Below are 13638 nucleotides of genomic sequence, written 5' to 3'. Positions count from 1 at the left end.
CCTTAGTCAGCCCATTAAATAAGGTGGGTGTGCGCGTGAGAGTTAGCTGGCATTCTGCCTCCATCATTTGTATCACTTTCATTTACAGTATGACAACTGTCACGGCATGTTAAACTTCAAGTGAGCAAGTTATGAATATGATAAGATAGAAGATTGCGTATTAAGAGATGACCGACGACTGAATCCCGCAACAAAAAGTTTACTTTTCCCTCTGTAGTCACCGGGAAATGTAGGATACAGTAAAATAGGCAACTCTAACTAAAATAGGAAGTGCCAATTTGTTAACAGAGATGTCACATGAATCAAGAGGGCATTCAGGACAGAGAGAGAGAGAGAGAGAGAGAGAGAGAGAGAGAGAGAGAGAGAGAGAGAGAGAAAGAGAGATATAACAATTACAATGACCTTTATCAGGTACTCTAAACATCACATCAAAGGTATAGTTGGTTGCCCACACAGTACAGGTACAGTGGGGCAAAAAAAGTATTTAGTCAGCCAACAATTGTACAAGTTCTCCCACTGAAAAAGATGAGAGAGGCCTGTAATTTTCATCATAGATACACTTCAACTATGACAGACAAAATGAGAAGAAAAAAACCCAGAAAATCACATTGTAGGATTTTTTATGAATTTATTTGCAAATTATGGTGGAAAATAAGTATTTGGTCAATAACAAAAGTTTATCTCAATACTTTGTTATATACCCTTTGTTGGCAATGACAGAGGTCAAACGTTTTCTGTAAGTCTTCACAAGGTTTTCACACACTGTTGCTGGTATTTTGACCTCTTGCTGTTTGACCTCTTGCTGGTATTATTCCTCCATGCAGATCTCCTCTAGAGCAGTGATGTTTTGGGGCTGTTGCTTAGCAACACAGACTTTCAACTCCCTCCAAAGATTTTCTATGGGGTTGAGATCTGGAGACTGGCTAGGCCACTCCAGGACCTTGAAATGCTCCTTACGAAGCCACTCCTTCGTTGCCTGGGCGGTGTGTTTGGGATCATTGTCATGCTGAATGACCCAGACACGTTTCATCTTCAATGCCCTTGCTGATGGAAGGAGGTTTTCACTCAAAATCTCACGATACATGGCCCCATTCATTCTTTCCTTTACACGGATCAGTCGTCCTGGTCCCTTTGCAGAAAAACAGCCCCAAAGCATGATGTTTCCATCCCCATGCTTCACAGTAGGTATGGTGTTCTTTGGATGCAACTCAGCATTCTTTGTCCTCCAAACACGACGAGTTGAGTTTTTACCAAAAAGTTATATTTTGGTTTCATCTGACCATATGACATTCTCCCAATCTTCTTCTGGATCATCCAAATGCTCTCTAGCAAACTTCAGACGGGCCTGGACATGTACTGGCTTAAGCAGGGGGACACGTCTGGCACTGCAGGATTTGAGTCCCTGGCGGCGTAGTGTGTTACTGATGGTAGGCTTTGTTACTTTGGTCCCAGCTCTCTGCAGGTCATTCACTAGGTCCCCCCGTGTGGTTCTGGGATTTTTGCTCACCGTTCTTGTGATCATTTTGACCCCACGGGGTGAGATCTTGCGTGGAGCCCCAGGTTGAGGGAGATTATCAGTGGTCTTGTATGTCTTCCATTTCCTAATAATTGCTCAACAGTTGATTTCTTCAAACCAAGCTGCTTACCTATTGCAGATTCAGTCTTCCCAGCCTGGTGCGGATCTACAATTTTGTTTCTGGTGTCCTTTGACAGCTCTTTGGTCTTGGTCATAGTGGAGTTTGGAGTGTGACTGTTTGAGGTTGTGGACAGGTGTCTTTTAAAATGATAACAAGTTCAAACAGGTGCCATTAATACAGGTAATGAGTGGAGGACAGAGGAGCCTCTTAAAGAAGAAGTTACAGGTCTGTGAGAGCCAGAAATCTTGCTTGTTTGTAGGTGACCAAATACTTATTTTCCACCATAATTTGCAAATAAATTCATTAAAAATCCTACAATGAGATTTTCTGGATTGACATGCCATTGATATTAACTGAATTACACAGAAAACTGGGTTCATGTTTGGCTTCTGCCGTAGGCCCGTGTTGGTACAGTATCCAGGCCGCTAGACGTCCTCCCGTCAAACTCAAGTCTCCGTTATTTTGTCAACAGGTGCAAAGTGTGAATCACGACCTAGGTGTTTCCCAGATGTTCAGCGTAAACACAACCTTTCCAGCACAGGTGGTGTCTTCGCCATCCCTCTATGGAGTTGCTTTCACAGACATGTCCTCAAGTATAAGACAATTGCAATGATATGATTAGCTTGTAAAATAGAAAGCAACCACAAACTGCCGTTGTTCTAATGACTTGCGCCTATCGGTTACCGATGCTGATGTACTTTTAGCTGTTTTAGGAAAATGAAACATTCAAACGCAATACACTCCCTCCCTTATCTTTCAATCTCTGTTCTGATATATATTACATCGTCATAACCTCAGAATAACTCAGTTGTTTACACTTTGAGAAAGTGATCTTGTGTTTGTGACTGCGTGTGAAACATAACAATAGTAAAGCCCCCCTTTACTGGCTCAAATAGCCGACCAATCAGCCTGTTACCAACCCTTCGTAAACTTCTGGAAAATTTGTGTTTGACCTGATGCAATGTTATTTCACAGTAAACAAATTGACAACAGACTTTCAGCACGCATATTGGGAAGGACACTCAACAAGCACGGCACTTACACAAATGACTGATGATTGGCTGAGAGAAATTGATGATAAAATGATTGTGGGGGCTGTCTTGTTAGACTTCAGTGCAGCTTTTGACATTATCGATCATAGTCTGCTGCTGGAAAAACATATGTGTTATGGCTTTACAGCCCCTGCTATAATGTGGATGAAGAGTTACTTGTCTAACAGAACACTGAGGGTGTTCTTTAATGGAAGCCTCTCAAACATAATCCAGGTAGAAGCAGGAAATCACCAGGGTAGCTGTTTAGGCCCCGTGTTTTTTTCTCAATCTTTTCAAACGACATGCCACTGGCTTTGAGTAAGGCCAGTGTGTCTATGTATGCGGATGACTCAACACTATACATGTCAGCTACTACAGTGACTGAAATGACTGCAACACTCAACAAAGAGTTGTAGGTAGTTTTGGAATGGCTAGCAAAAAACAAGTTAATCCAAAATATTTCCAAAACTCAAAGCATTGTATTGTACAAATCATTCACTAAACCTTAAACCTCAACTACTGTACATCTTGTAATGAATAATGTGGAAATTGAACAAGTTGAGGTGAATCAACTGCTTGGAGTAACCCTGGATTATAAACTGTAATGGTCAAAATATATTGAGTCAACAGTAGCTAAGATGGGGAGGTCTGTCCATAATAAAGAGCTGCTCTGCCTTCTTAACAACCCTATCAACAAGGCAGGTCCTACATGGCCTGGTTTTGTCGCACCTGGACTACTGTTCAGTCGTGTGGTCAGGTGCCACAAAGAGGGACCTGGGCAGAACAGGGCAGCACGGCTGGCCCTTAAAAGTACACAGAGAGCTAACATTAATTTAATCTATTTTATTTTATTTCACCATTATTTAACCAGGTAGGCAAGTTGAGAACAAGTTCTCATTTTCAACTGCGACCTGGCCAAGATAAAGCAAAGCAATTCGACACATATAACAACACAGAGTTACACATGGAGTAAAACAAACATACAGTCAATAATACAGTGCAAAAATAAGTCTATATACAATGTGAGCAAATGAGGTGAGATAAGGGAGGTAAAGGCAATAAATAGGCCATGGTGGCAAGTAAATACAATATAGCAATTAAAACACTGGAATGGTAGATTTGTCAGTAGATGGGTGTGCAAAGTAGAAATACTCGGGTGCAAAGGAGTAAAATAAATAAATAAATACAGTAGGGAAAGAGGTAGTTGTTTGGGCTATTTATAGATGGGCTATGTACAGGTGCAGTGATCTGTGAGCTGCTCTGACATCTGGTGCTTAAATCTAGTGAGCTATTTATTAAAGCTATTAATGTCAATCTGCATGTCAATCTCTCGTGGTTCAAAGTGGAGGAGAGATTGACTTACTCATTACTTGTTTTTGTAAGAGGTGTTGACACCAATGCATACCTCACAAGACATGCCATCAGAGGTCTCTTCACAGTCCCCATGTCCAGAACAGACTATGGGAGGCGAACACACTCAGTGTGTTGTGAATTCTTTAATGAAGGTACTGTAATGTTTGAAAAATGTTCTCGGACTGCTGGAAGAGTAGCAGCAGCTAATGGGGAATCCATAATAAACACATATACAAATAACAAACAGCTTTCTCTGTTGTAGTTCAATGTTGGCAATCCTCAATGCAGAAATAAATATATATCAAATCGCCAATAGCCTCAAATTAGTACTTGTGGGCCTCAATGAGAAATAACAAAACAGGTAATGAAAGGACATGAGCTTTTCCAAGGGAGCCACCTGGTCCATTCAGAACAATATGTACTTTCTAATGAAAACCGCTGTACGATGTTCCAATCAAAAAACACGAATAGCCTTTCAGGTGAACAAGATTGGAGAGGAGCACATTCCCCATCCCCACCCTCATAATCATAGCTTTGCCCAATTAAAAAAAATAGTTGTAATTCCCCCTTTGGTTTTAATGCTTACAGGTTTTGCCGCATTTTTGCAAGTTACCCAAGCATAGCTTAGAGCAGGGTTATTCAACTCTTACCCTAGAAGATCTGGAGCCTTCTGGTTTTCGGTCCTACCTGATAATTAATTGCACACACCTGGTGTCCCAGGTCTAAACCAGTCCCTGGTTCAAGGGGAACAATGAAAAGATGCAGTGGAACTGGCTTTGTAAGCAAGTTGAATTTGAAGGGCTGAGAGTATCTTTACTGTAATTGCCCACCCTCCCTCCCCCTCCCCCTCCCTCCCTCCCTCCCTCCCTCCCTCCCTCCCTCCCTCCCTCCCTCCCTCCCTCCCTCCCTCCCTCCCTCCCTCCCTCCCTCCCTCCCTCCCTCCCTCCCTCCCCCTCCCTCCCTCCCTCTCTATCATGCGATTATTTTCAAGGTCAGAGTGGGTTGATGTTAGCTGGTTTGTCGACATGCTTTCATTTCGGTGGCCTTCACACAGGTGTGATGGAGGTCCCTGTCACGTCCCTACACTTTCCGCCTGTTCGTGAGTGACACGGCGTACTGACAGATGGCTACTGAACTACTACCCAATAGACACACTGGTTGAATCAACGTTGTTTCCACGTCATTTCAATGAAATGATGTTGAACCAACGTGGAATAGACGTCGAATTGATATCTGTGCCCAGTGGCTAAGTACTTAGCAGTTCTTTTCAAGCCCACATGGCTTCCTCATCTGTGCATCAGTTCATTACCTGATGGGGAAATGGAATAAGGTGTTGTGTCCTCTAGGCGAAAACAGTAACAGACAGACATCATTCATGCACACTTTGTGCCACACAGACATTTTACTCATTACAACACTCATTACAACAAATCCCTTCTATAGGGTGTATGCTCACATTAGCTCTGTGAATTTAACTGAACTGAACTGAGGATTTGATCCATTGTGAACGCACTAGGCTTCAAAGGATGCGGACAGACAGTATAATTGCTCCATTTTACTCACTGACCTCCATAAACCACCTTCAGACCTTCAGGGTGTCTTGTCAGGTCTAAGCAGACAGCCCCAGTGACAAACAGCAGACATTTTAGCAGCCCGATTTTCTTCTCTCACTAATTGGTCTGTTGATCAATCAGATCAGCTCTGAAAAAGATCTGATGTGAAAACATCTACTGTGATTGGTCAAAATACCAATTAGTGGAAAAGATATCAGAATTGGGCTGCCTGTCTAAACGCAGCCTTAGTCTTCTTTCCCCCTGGCTGTCAAGTTGTTCACTTGCTCTGTGTGCTGTGTTTAAAATTCAATGACACGCATGTACCCCCATGAATAGGCCTATTGGTCCATTTCTACCAGTATGTACACTACAGTATCAAGGTTATTGAGGGACCAATCACACAACTCTAAAATTACTATCTGACACTCCTTGGTCTAGCAAATAAGTTGCTCTCTCCAGTTTTGTGGTTGTGTAAGCCATGCTTGTCTGACCACAATCCTTGCAATGCTTTTAATGCCAGCCTGCACAGATTGTTCTTTTAAACCCTTAAAGCTGGAATCTGTAGTTGAAACAATAACAAAGCCCTCTGTTTTGGTAAAAGCTGAGGAATGGGCCTGGAGAAATTTAACCACTCTCAAATTCATAGACATGGATCTATGGATGCAACAACTGATCATTCACGATATCAACATTGTAGTTTCGAAGCTATACAGTGTTTGTTTACATTTACTTTGTTTACAAACATTGGGGTAAAAAAAAAAGCTTCTCTTTTGGGTTCTGATGGGGTACAACAACTGAGAGCAAATCAAATCAAATCACATTTTACTGGTCACATACACATGGTTAGCAGATGTTAATGCGAGTGTAGCGAAATGCCTGTGCTTCTAGTTCTGACAATGCAGTAATATCTAACAAGTAATCTAATAAATTCACAACAACTACCTTATACAACACAAATGTAAAGGGATGAATAAGAATATGTACATATAAATGTATGGATGAGCGATGGCCGTGCGGCATAGGCAAGACGCAGTAGATGGTATAGAGTGCAGTATATACATATGAGATGAGTAATGTAGGATATGTAAACATAATTAACGTGACGTTATTTAAAGTGACTAGTGATACCCTTATTAAGTCCATTTATTAAAGTGGCCAGAGATTTGAGACTGTATGTTGTCATCAGCCTCTATGGTAGTGATGGCTGTTTAACAGTCTGCTGGCCTTGAGATAGAAGCTGTTTTTCAGTCTCTCAGTCCCAGCTTTGATGCACCTGTACTGACCTCGCCTTCTCACTTTTTGGATGATAGCGGGGGGAACAGGCAGTGGCTCGGGTGGTTATTGTCCTTGATGATCCTTTGGCCTTCCTGTGACATCGGGTGCTGTAGGTGTCCTGAAGAGCAGGTAGTTTGCACCTGGTGATGCATTGTGCAGACCGCACAACCCTCTGGAGAGGCTTGCGGTTGAGGGGGGTGCAGTTGCCGTACCAGAAGGTGATACAGCCCGACAGGATGCTCTCGATTGTGCATCTGTAAATGTTTGTGAGTGTTTTAGGGGACAAGCTAAATCTCTTCAGCCTCATGAGGCGCTTTTGCACCTTCTTCACCACGCGGCCTGTGTGGGTAGACCATTTCAGTTTGTCTGTGATGCGTATGCCAAGGAACTTCAAACTTTCCACCTTCTCCACTACTGTCCCGTCGATGTGGATGAGGGGCTGCTCCCTCTGCTTTTTCCTGAAGTCCACAATCATCTCCTTTGTTTTGTTGACGTTGAGTGAGAGGCTATTTTTCCTGACACCACACTCTGAGGGCCCTCACCTCCTCTTTGTAGGCCATCTCGTCGTTGTTGGTAATCAAGTCTACCATTGTAGTGTCATCTGCAAACTTGATGATTGAGTTGGAAGTGTGCATGGCCACACCGTCATGGGTGAACAGGGAGTACAGGAGAGGGCTGAGAACGCACCCTTGTGGGGCCCCAGTGTTGAGGATCAGTGGAGTGGAGATGTTGTTTCCTAATTTCACCACCTGGGGGCGGCCCGTCAGAAAGTCCAGGACCCAGTTGCACAGGGCGGAGTTGAGACCCAGGGTCTCGAGCTTAATGACGAGTTTGGAGGGTACTACGGCATTAAATGCTGAGCTGTAGTCAATGAACAGCATTCTTACATAGGGATTCCTCTTGTCCAGATAGGATAGGGCAGTGTGATGGTGATTGCATCGTCAGTGGACCTATTTGCGGTAAGCAAATTGGAGTGGGTCTAAGGTATCAGATAGGGTGAAGGTGCTATGATCCTTGACTAGTCTCTCAAAGCACTTCATGATGACAGAAGTGAGTGCAACGGGGCAATAGTCATTTAGTTCATTTACCTTAGCTTTCTTGGGAACAGGAACAATGGTGACCATCTTGAAGAATGTGGGGACAGCAGACTGGGATATGGATTGATTGAATATGTCCGTAAACACACCAGCCAGCTGGTCTGCGCATGCTCTGAGGATGTGGCTATAGATGCCGTCTGGGCCGGCAGCCTTGCAAGGGTTAACACGTTTAAATGTTTTACTCACGTCAGCCACGGAGAAGGATAGCCCACAGGCTTGGTAACGGGCCGTGTCAGTTGCACTGTATTGTCCTCAAAGCGAGCAAAGAAGTTGTTTAGTTTGTCTGGGGGCAGGACGTCGATGTCCGCGACGGGGCTGGTTTTCTTTTCGTAATCCGTGATTGACTGTAGACCCTGCCACATACGTCTCGTGTTTGAGCCATTGAATTGCGACCTATAAATGCACTGCATTCATAATTCATATTCTTCCAGAATCAATGGGTGCATATAATTCATTGTTAAGTACAAAAATGGAGGTAGCAACTAAGGATTCTAGCTTCAACCAACTGACCAAGTTGAATTTATCAATTATAATTTAGGAAGGAACAGTCAATCCTAAATCAGTTGTGATGGGCAGGTGGTAGGCTAAACCAGATAATGCCTATGCACATAGACTCTACCTCCTGCACTTCTGGCGACTCCTCCTGCTGTCTATGGAGCCTTTGACTTGACTTGTTTGGACGTGTGTAAAGTATGTCCCAATCCTTGTTCAGGAGAAAGGTGATCTCAGGAAAGTGTGCCACTCCTAGGTGTAATTGTTTTTCAGAACAACAATGACTCCTTAAGCCCGGAGGCGCTTTCACAAAAACCATGTCGAAGCCAATTATGATGTGGCCTAATCGTTTTTTTAGTTGTCCCTCTCTCCTCAGCTTTAACACGAGAAGTGCACAGAGCGTAATGTGGACGCAAAACTCATTTACACCCCCCATCCTTGGGTTTTTCTAAATAAGTCTCTATAATGCACTGTCGTTGTTAGAATCTTAACATCACAAACAGAACTGGTGTTATAACCAGTCTTAGGAGGATATGTCATTTCTGAATGGTTTTCCCCGCTGCCCCTCCTACTCCCGACAGTTGAAGGTGCCCTGCCCAGTTGGTAATCACTCTGATAATTGCCTCGAAACTGAACCTAAACTATATCAGAACAAATTTCACACATAAAACAACAGATAAAATCAGTGAAGTATGATGGGTGAGTTGATGAGCGAGGGGAAGCGAAGGATGCATTATTATGTAATCACCAATTGTGAATGACGAACAGGGCGGGCCATTTTTTTTTGTGTGGTGGGCAGAGGCACTCGGAACCCCCGTGTCACCTGCAAGTGCCGTGTTTGTGGGAAGTGTTGCAAGCAAGTGAATGTGACGAAGATTTGTCTCAACGGTTAGGACAAGGGATAACATCTAAATGAGATCCAACTGATGCCATTGCGTGAAGACGCACACCATACTGAAAGCACAAGTGAGGCCATGAATAATGTGTCCAATAACTGACAATAAGGGACTATTTTTGACTGCTGTCATATCGACACTTACAGTGCTGTGAAAAAGTGTATGTCCCCTTCCTAATTTTCTCTACATTTGCGTATTTTTGACACTGACTGTTATCAGATCTTCAACCAAAACCTACTATCTAATACAGGGAACCTGTGTGAACAAATAACACAACAATACTTATTTAATTTATTTAATAAACAAAGGTATGCAACACCCAATGCCCCGGTGTGAAAAAAGTAATTGCCTTACACTCAATAACTGGTTGTGTCACCTTTAGCTGTAATGACTCACATCGCTTTGGAGGCATTTTGGCCCACTCTTCCATGCAGAGCTGCTTTAACTCAGCGACGTTGGTGGGATTTCAAGCATGAACTGCTCATTTCAAGTCCTGCCACGACATCTCAATTGGGATTAGGTCTGGACTAGGCCATTCCAAAACATCAAATGTGTTGCTTTTTAGCCATTTTCATGTAGACTTGATTGTGTGTTTTGGATAATTGTCTTGCTTCATGACTCAGCTGCGCTTTAGCTTCAGCTCACCGACGGATGGCCTGACATTCTCCTGTAGAATTTTCTGATACAGAGCAGAATTCATGATTCCTTCTATTAAGGCAAGTCGTCCAGGTCCTGAGGCAGTAAAGTATCCCCAAACCATCACACCGCCACCACAGATGCTTGTTCATTGGTAAAAGGTTCTTACTGTGGAATGCAGTGTTTACTTGAGTCAAGGGCAGATGGTTTTGGACGAGATGGTTTGGGGATTTGCTTTGCTTTGCTGCCTCAGGACCTGGCTGGGTTTTCCGTGTATCGGCAAGACAGAACTGTTTGATGTCTGTTCCATATTAAATGTTCTACTCTCTGTACCTGCTTCTCTTCTCCGGCATTGGTCCTTACAGAAGCATTTGGTTGCAGTCATTGTAGCTAAAGGTGGCACAACCATTTATTGAGTGTAAGGGGGCAATTACTTTTTCACACAGGGGAATTGGGCTTTGCAAAACTTTGTTAATTTAATAAATAAAATAAGTATCTTAAAAATACAAATAAATGAAACTCAGGTTCCCTTTATCATGTTTTTGGGGCGGCAGGTCGCCTAGTGGATAAAGTAGTGGACCATCAACCAAAATGTTTCTGGATCAAATCCCTGAACTGACAAGGTAAAAATCAGTTGTTCTGCCCTTGAACAAGGCAGTTAACCCACTGTTCCCCGGTAGGCAGTCATTGTACATAAGAATTTGTTCTTAACTGACTTGCCTAGTTAAATAAAGATTTTAAAAACTATAATATTTGGTTGAAAATCTCATAACATTCGGTATAAAAAATGTGCCAAAATAAAGGGGCCAAATACTTATTCACGGTACTATAATGTCATTATTGCATGAAGAAGGCAAGTGAAAAAGTTGTTCGGATTTTGCATTTTTTTACTTTATCACTTAAAAATATATCATATTCTATCTTTAATTAAATAGCGATACAGTGAGTACATTCATTCATGAATCATATATTTACAAGAAAAGAAAGTAACAGATGAGAAGACATGAAATAAAGACATGACATAAAAAGCAGAGGTTGGGGAGTAATTTATTACATGTAATCTTTTACGTGTAATGGATTACAAAAGACCGGTAACTGTACTCCGTTAAATGACCAGAAAAAATATTGTAATCAGATTACAGATACTTTTTAAAAACTAGACAATTACGTCGGGGATAACTTTGAAATTCAGAAGTGATGTTTGCGAGAAAAAACATATTTGACACGTCTCTGTTTTGTCAATGACATTCAAATCAGCATTGAAAAATGGCACAAGTTTAAGTTTGTTCCACCTGAGCGAGTCTGACCACAAGTCAGAGACCACAATGATGACACACCAAATGTGTTTGATGGATCGCGGGAAAAGAGCAGGAATAGGCTTTTGTAGGCTACAGTCCAAGCTATGTCTTCAATTGGTGCAACTGCTGTCGGCATTTAACGATTATCCAACCTGGATAAACGCTTGGAGGTAAAGACGACTGCAGTGGTGTAGTCTACGGCGATACGGATATCACGTATTATTGTATCTACATAGCGCATTGATGTGAATCACACTGCAGCTCTCTCATTTAGCTGTTTGCGCTTCACGGATTATGGTTGTTGTGGATGGCTGTTCACAAATCTAAATGTGTATTTGAACCCAATAATGGTTGAATTCAAGAAATGTAAGCTGCCTATCAATCATTGTTTTTGAAACCAGTGGACAGCCTGTGAAAAATGTACTCTTGCAACAGCTGTATAGTGTGGCATACACTATGGAATACAAGTGTGGCTTTTATTGCTCAATCTAATTCATGCTGATAAAAAACAATTCCATTAGGCCTAATGGACACATGCTCAAACTTGCACACTTTTGATAGACTTAAAGGGGCAATCTGTAGTTGCAACATACATACATTCATAAAGGGGCGTCAGGTAGCCTAGAGGTTAGAGCGTTTGGTCAGGAACCGAAAGGTTGTTGGATCAAATCCCAGAGTGACAAGGTTCTGCCCCTGAACAAGACTGTTAACCCACTGTTACCCAGTAGGCCGTCAGGAATAGGAATTTGTTCTTAACTGACTTACCTAGTTAGTGGAATTATATACATACATACAGTACCAGTCAGATGTTTGGACACACCTACTCATTCAAGGGTTTTTATTTTTTAAACTATTTTCTACATTGTAGAATAATAGTGAAGACATCAAAACTATGAAATAACACATATGGAATCATGTAGTAACCAAAAAAAGTATTAAATCAAAATATATTTTCATATTTAAGATTCTTCAAAGTCATCACCCTTTGCCTTAATGACAGCTTTGCTCACTCTTGGCATTCTCTCAACTAGCTTCATGAGGTAGTCACCTAGAATGCATTTCAATTACACGTGTGCCTTGTTAAAAGCTCATTTGTGGAATTACTTTCCTTCCTAATGTGTCTGACATTAGACCGGTGGAAATCTGTCCTTTGGTCTGATGAGTCCAAATTTGAGATTTTTGGTTCCAACCGCCATGTCTTTGTGAGACGCAGAGTAGGTGAACGGATGATCTCTACCTGTGTGGTTCCCACCGTGAAGCATGGAGGAGGGGGTGTGATGGTGTGGGAGTGCTTTGCTGGTGACACTGTCTGTGATTTATTTAGAATTCAAGGCCCACTTAACCAGCATGGCTCCCACAGCATTTTACAGCAATACGCCATACCATCTGGTTTGCGCTTAGTGGGACTATCATTTGTTTTACAAGAGGACAATGACCCAACACACATGCAGGCTGTGTAAGGGCTATTTGACCAAGAAGGAGAGTGATGGAGTGCTGTATCAGATGCCTTGGCCTCCACAATTGTCACGTTCTGACCTTAGTTCTTTTATTTATGTCTTTGTTTTAGTTTGGTCAGGGCGTGAGTTGGGTGGGTTGTCTATGTTCCGTTTTCTATGTTGTGTTTGCGTTTGGCCTGGTATGGTTCTCAATCAGAGGCAGGTGTCGTTAGTTGTCTCTGATGGAGAATCATACTTAGGTAGCCTTTTCCCACTTGTGTTTCGTGGGTGTTTATTTTCTGTTCTGTGTTTTATTTCACCGTTCAGGACTGTTTGTCGTTTTATTGTTTTTTGTTTCAGTGTTCACTATTTGTATTAAAAATCAAGATGAACACTTACCACGCTGCGCTTTGATCCTCCACTCCTTCATACGACGACCGTTACAACAATCACCCGACCTCAACCAAATTGAGATGGTTTGGGATGAGTTGGACCGTAGAGTGAAGGAAAAGCAGCCAAAGTGCTCAGCATATGTGGGAAATCCTCCAAGACAGTTGGAAAAGCATTCCAGGTGAAGCTGGTTGAGAGAATGCCAAGCGTGTGCAAAGATGTCATCAATACAAAGCGTGGCTACTTTGAAGAATCTCAAATGTAAATTACATTTAGATTTGTTTAACACTTTTTTGCTTACTACATGATTCCACGTGTGTTATTTCATAGTTTTGATGTCTTTACTATTATTCTACAATGTAGAAAATAGTAAAAATACAGAAAAAACATCGAATGAGTAGGTGTGTCCAATCTTATGACTGGTACTGTATAGACAGACAGACAGACAGACAGACAGACAGACAGACAGAGAGAGAGAGAGAGAGAGAGAGAGAGAGAGAGAGAGAGAGAGAGAGAGAGAGAGAGAGAGAGAGAGATAGATAGA

The sequence above is a fragment of the Oncorhynchus tshawytscha genome, linkage group LG32, assembly GCF_018296145.1.
Source record: "Oncorhynchus tshawytscha isolate Ot180627B linkage group LG32, Otsh_v2.0, whole genome shotgun sequence".
NCBI lineage: Eukaryota > Metazoa > Chordata > Actinopteri > Salmoniformes > Salmonidae > Oncorhynchus > Oncorhynchus tshawytscha.
This window is presented reverse-complemented; position numbering follows the sequence as displayed.